We start from the raw sequence: 6,000 nt of genomic DNA, 5'->3' as shown, positions 1-6,000 counted from the left end.
TTGATGCCTAAGAAAGACCTTGTCTTAGCGAGTGCTCAGAGACCATTGCGGCTCAGTCGCTCCCTGGAGGTGCCTGGTCAAAATGGAATTTCATAGGATAAATAGGATAGACACTATTTGTACACGTAAATAAGTATATATACATAAAATAGTGTTTTGACAGACATAATTTGTCGAAATACATAATAAGATAATAATAATATAGGTATCATATGTGGGGCCCACAAGACTATGTGGGGCCCACAAGACTATATGGGGTCCACATGAGTCCCGGAGCCACAAGACACTGTTTATATACGTAAATAAGTACATAAAATAATGTTTTAACTGATATAATTTGTAGAAATATATGATAAAATAATAATAATATAGGTATCCTATGCGGGGCCCACAAGACTGTGTGGGGCCCACATGAGTCCCGAAGCCGTATGGAGGTTTTCACAAGTCTCAAAGCTATGTAGGATGCATAAAATCGTATAAGAGTTATTCGACTTACGTAGGATCCATTTGGGTCTCGAAGTTGTGTGGGGTCCACAAGACCATGTGGGGCCCACATGAGTTTTTAAAATTTAAATTTAATTCTTGTTCAAAAATAAATAATAAAATAAATAAATACTAAAAGTAGTTTAAAATTAATAACAATGATAATAATAATGATAATAATGATTAGAAAAAAAAATAATAAAATAATAGAATAATTAATTAAGTTATTGATTAATTAATTAGGTAAGTAATTAATTAAAAAAAAAAAATTATTTAGTGGGAATGGTGGCAAGCACTCCCACATGGCTTCCATCCCTATCCCATACTCAACCCATACCTTGCCCATCCCTTGCCCATTCTTTAATTTTTAAAAATTATAATTTCACCCATCTCCCCACACTTTTATAAATTCCATTTCTTCCTCAAAATTCTCCTATAAATAGGGAGCTCTCAACCTTCATTTTTCACAACAATTTTCTAAGGAAGAGAAGGATTAGTGAGTGAAAGAATTTGTGGTGGAGTGAGAATTTTGAGTAAGTTCTCACTCACCCACTCTTTCCGATCTCATATCTTAAAGATAGTTATTGTGTTCGTAGCACACGGTAAAAGAAGAAGGTAAGTAAATTTTGATTATGTTAGTTTCTTTTTATTTTAAATTCATACCCGAGCTTATTTTGTACGTAAATTTTAATTATGTTACTTAGTTCCACAAAATTTCCATGAGTTTATTTTTAGGCATATTTAATTATACCAGTTCTATCTTTAATATACTTGCATCTATTTTTGGGTTAAGAAATGTTCCAATCCCCTCGGGTAAATTTTCAGCATTTCTTTCTATTCAAAAATAAAATTATATATATTTATAACACAAAAATTGTGTGGCATGAGTTTATTTCTACGTTACATTTTTTATGTAAATATGAGTAAAGATGAGATTTTTACGATATTATTTTAAATTGCATAAATTATAATAAGATGATTTTCAAACCCCTTATGGCAACGAAAGTTCAAAGTTACAGATGCTCGGTACCGCAGCTTAAAGTTTATACGGATCAGAGTGCACCCACACTATTTACAGAGTGGTTATTTATGTTAGTGGATTTCTCCTGAGTGCACACCTGGTTCCGGACTAGGACTTAATAAGGAAAATCTCACTTAAAGTTTACGTACGTTGATTTAGTTTGGTTGGCCAGCCAGCTAAGTCCAGTCTTCGGACCGCACAACCCAGTCATGGGGGTAAACATGACTTACGGCAAACAGGCCTAAGGGTGGGTTTTTATAATATATATTTATACATATTTAATTACGTGTACAAAGTTACTGATGATTTGAAGGAAAAGTGTAAGTTTACGTGAAAAGGATCATTTTGGTACTTAAATAACGATCTAAGGAAAACGTATAAGGAAAAGTATATGTATGTTTATCATTAAATATTTTTACAGTTTTAAAGTTAAAAGTTTAATTTAACAGTTATAGTATATGATTGTAAAAATTTACTGTTGAAATTGATGACAAAAGTTTTATGCAGAAATTTTTAAATTTATGTTTATTCTAAAAGCAGTCTTGAAGTTATAGTATTAAATATTATTTTACGAAATTCTTTAAAAGCTCATTTTGGCCACACACTAATAATAATCTTATTTACTTACTGAGCGTCGTCTCACCCCAATCATATTTTATTTCAGATAACTCTGAAGGACATGTCGGAAATCAGGCTTAGCAAGCATGCGGGTGGGGATTAGAAAAATAAAGATTAATTAGAAATATAGTATGATTTCAGATATTTACGTTTGTGTAATTTTCTTCTTTTGAAATAAGTGATTGTAACATGAATAATTAGCGCTCTGGTTTGAATAAAATTGAGTTTATTTGCTTCCGCTGTAAATTAGTAGTAAAAAGTTAATATCCCAGGCCCCTCGGGGTCGGGGTGTTACAATAAGAATGGATAGATTAGGTGAGTTTTGGTTTGGAAGCTTAGAGAAAGTGATCTTTCGACAGTCTTCTGTGGTTTTCCTAGGATGATGATTTCAAGAAAATCATGGTAAATCCATTGATGGTTTCATTTTTGGGTTGAAAGACTGGGGCTCGAAAATTTTTGTTAGGACGTTAGGGTGGTCGAGTATGTGTGTGGAGTCAGTGTTATGTTGGAGACTGATACCTTGTTGGTTTTGTGACAAAACTAGGGGAATAAATCTTTAAATTGAGAATTCATACATATTAGTAGTTTCTTCATTCATACTTGCTTCAATTATCATAAATGAGGAGTTTCTAAGTCTGTTTCTATCATGTCTTCAGGGGATGGATCCCAGGGAAAAAAATATCATGGTTGGAGGGGATAATCATGTGGATACCTCTAATGAAGATGACGCTGATGCCTCGGCAGTGCTACCCAGTATAGCACGGCAGGTTAGGAAGGAAACTTGGAGGGATTCTTGAGAGCAGAGTCAACTATCAACTAATAGGGGCTACACATTCTAGCAGTTTACCCGAGCGAATCCGCCGTTGTTTTTAGGAGAAGTGAACCCGATTGCAGCTGAAGATTGAGTTTAGGAGATGAAGGAGCTGTTGGGAGTACTGGATTGCACAGAGGAACAAAAGGTATGATTTTCCACCTTTAAATTGGTGGGGGAAGCAAAGAGGTGGTGGAGATCAGCAAAGTTGGTGGAGGAATAGTGCCGAGGGCATGTATCTATTACCTAGAGCCGTTTCAGGGAAGTTTTCTTTGGCAGATACTTCCCTGTTGCCATCCGAGAGGTGAAGGCAGAGGAGTTCCTGCATCTAACCCAGAGACCCATGATTGTGTAGCAGTATGTGGCTAGGTTTGTGGAGCTATCTCGTTTCGCTTTGCACATGGTCCCGGATGAGCCAAAGAAGGCTTGGATGTTTGAGAGAGGTCTGAAGCAGGGTATATGCACAAAGGTAGTGGTGTTATTGATGCAGAGTTTCAATGAGCTGGTGGATAGGGCCATGGCAGTCGAGGCTAGTATTTAGGAGGGGGAGAGTGCAGCAAACCAGAAGAAAAGGCCTTTGCCTTAGGGTTTTCAGTTCAGCACCAACTAGGGTTCATGGAGGCGGCTTGATAATTTTATGGGCCAGCAACAGGAGATGGGATCTTGAGCTTTTCGGGGGAATTCTCAACGTTCTACTTGTCCCAGATGCCATAAGAGGCATTTGGGTGAGTGTAGGATTGGATCAGCTGGCTGTTGTTGGTGCGGTGGGCTAGGACATCAGGCACGGGTGACTCTTTCTGAGTTGTGCTTCCAAGTGTAGAAGTGTTAAGTTGTATCAAGGATGAGTCTAGAATCGTATTCCACAAGGACCACTGCGTATCAAAGTATTTGTGAAAGTTTAGTGAAATCCTGTTGCTGTAAATGTGGTTTGAAAGTCTTTTTGTTATTTTATGATTTTGAAAACTGTAAACAAAATGGAAGGTATTTGAGAAAAATGTTAAAATCACTGAACTTTTATCGAATTTCCAAAAATATAAACCTACTAATGTAACCAAACTAAACAGATTAACTAAAACAATTTACCAAACACTCGGGTTACGGGTTCAACGTTTATTTGCTTCCACCGTTTACTAATTCCCTAGGCCTTACTCCTCTTCTTGTTAATCCAATCAAGACATTAATAAGATGAAATTTTATTACTAAAGTTTGAGTAAATTTGCAACATCCGAACGAAATAAAATAAAAACTCTCATTAAGCATCAATCGAATTTCATGTAAAAATTAGTTGATGAAAATCTTAGATTAAATTAAGGTTTTGATGTGCCTAACGTCAACAACAAAACAAAAAATAAGCACTAGTGATTTATCAACGATGCCTTCAATTTTCTGTTTAACTAAATAAAAGTGTATCAATAATATCATAGAATAATTGACAACCCTTGGAAAGCAAACAACATTAACCCACAACCTAAGTTACCGAACTTAGCCCCTCATGCTTGCAATCCCAATTTTTTGGGTCAACTTAATTCCACGGTGGCTTATTGCATCAATAAAATGGAGGACAACAAATTAAAACAACTAATTATTTCAATCTTGAAGCATTTAATATAACAAACCAAAAGATAAGAAATTAAATTAACCTAATAGATCATTGAAATAACAACGTAAAAATTAATATTTAAACCCAACATTAACTACTCAAACACAATCTTTAGACAAACATTAAAGTAAATAAACATTAAAGTAAATAAACACGGAATCAGCTTGATTAAAATATCTTTAATAGACGATTTTTGAGCATAGTGGAACCAATTGTCACTACCAAAACATGTCTATCAATTGATAATACAAATCATGTTAATAATTGTGTAAGTGTCCAATCAAGCTTGAAAAGTAATCATTTAAGCATCATTTAATTGGAAGCTTACTCACATTTCTCACCTTATTAGCCTAAAATACATCATCTTCCCTATCAAAAAATCAAATCATTCATATAATTTAAAGGGCAAGAAATTGTATCATGATCAACAACTTTTATTTTAAGAGTTATAGACAAATCAACAATGATTTTATTGCGCATCTAACATGCGTCATGGTTCTAATTTTATTGGCCGGTTCCTTGTATGAAAATGTGTATGCTTTATTTCAAGTTTAAACATTACTCTAATGGACATGTCCTTTTAATGAATTGGTGTATGCCATTCTTTTATATTAACATTGAATTGTCATTTTTTAAATGAATGTGTTTTTGTCACTCTTTTATAATATAGTGTTCTTTAATCATCTGCTATGCATATTCTAGGAAAACATAGCTTAGAGCCTAACCAAGAGTGTTTCTTTAAAGGTCATTTGGATCAAGGATTTTATCTGGGGAAAGGAAAGGAAAGGAAAAGGAGGAAACTCATGCTGTTTTCCTTCTATACAAAATAATATTAAAATTAAAAGTTTATTTTAATATGATTAAAAATATGAAAAAAATTAAATTTTGTTCATAAATTTGATATATATATTTTTTCACTTTCTTTGATGACCCAACATGAAAAATACAAATTTATTGATAATTTCCATTTCTTTAATGTTTTCCGAGCCAAAATGGAGCTTAAATGTTGGTCACTGTCATATATATAAATAATATTGTTGCATTATTTGAATAAAAAAATTCATTTCTTATTACATTCAACTTGTATTTTTTTTTTTTTTTTTGATAGGGATGGCAGAAGCAGATGTTCAAATTTGCCTATTTCGAATTTGCTATGTTCAGTTACGTAATGCATTGACGCCACTCTCTTTGTGGACTCCCCATCCGTGAAGCTTTGTATAGAGATATTTTTCATTTACTCTTTTTTTTTTTTTTTTTTTTTGAGATAAATTAATGACATAACTCTATTATTAATTCAGAGAAGAGTTGATAATTCTTATTTTTAACTTCATAATTTTAAAATATCTTTGTAATTCGTTGGCAATTATTATTTTCATTTTGTGGACACCCTATCATTATTTTCTTAAGACTTTTTTTTAAGGGAAGCATGAGCAATAATATTTGGAAAGTATGGGCGAATTAACTGTC

Source organism: Malania oleifera, chromosome 6 (genome assembly GCF_029873635.1).
Source record: "Malania oleifera isolate guangnan ecotype guangnan chromosome 6, ASM2987363v1, whole genome shotgun sequence".
Lineage (NCBI taxonomy): Eukaryota > Viridiplantae > Streptophyta > Magnoliopsida > Santalales > Ximeniaceae > Malania > Malania oleifera.
The sequence above is the reverse complement of the archived record's forward strand: the minus strand, read 5'-3'. Positions refer to the sequence as shown.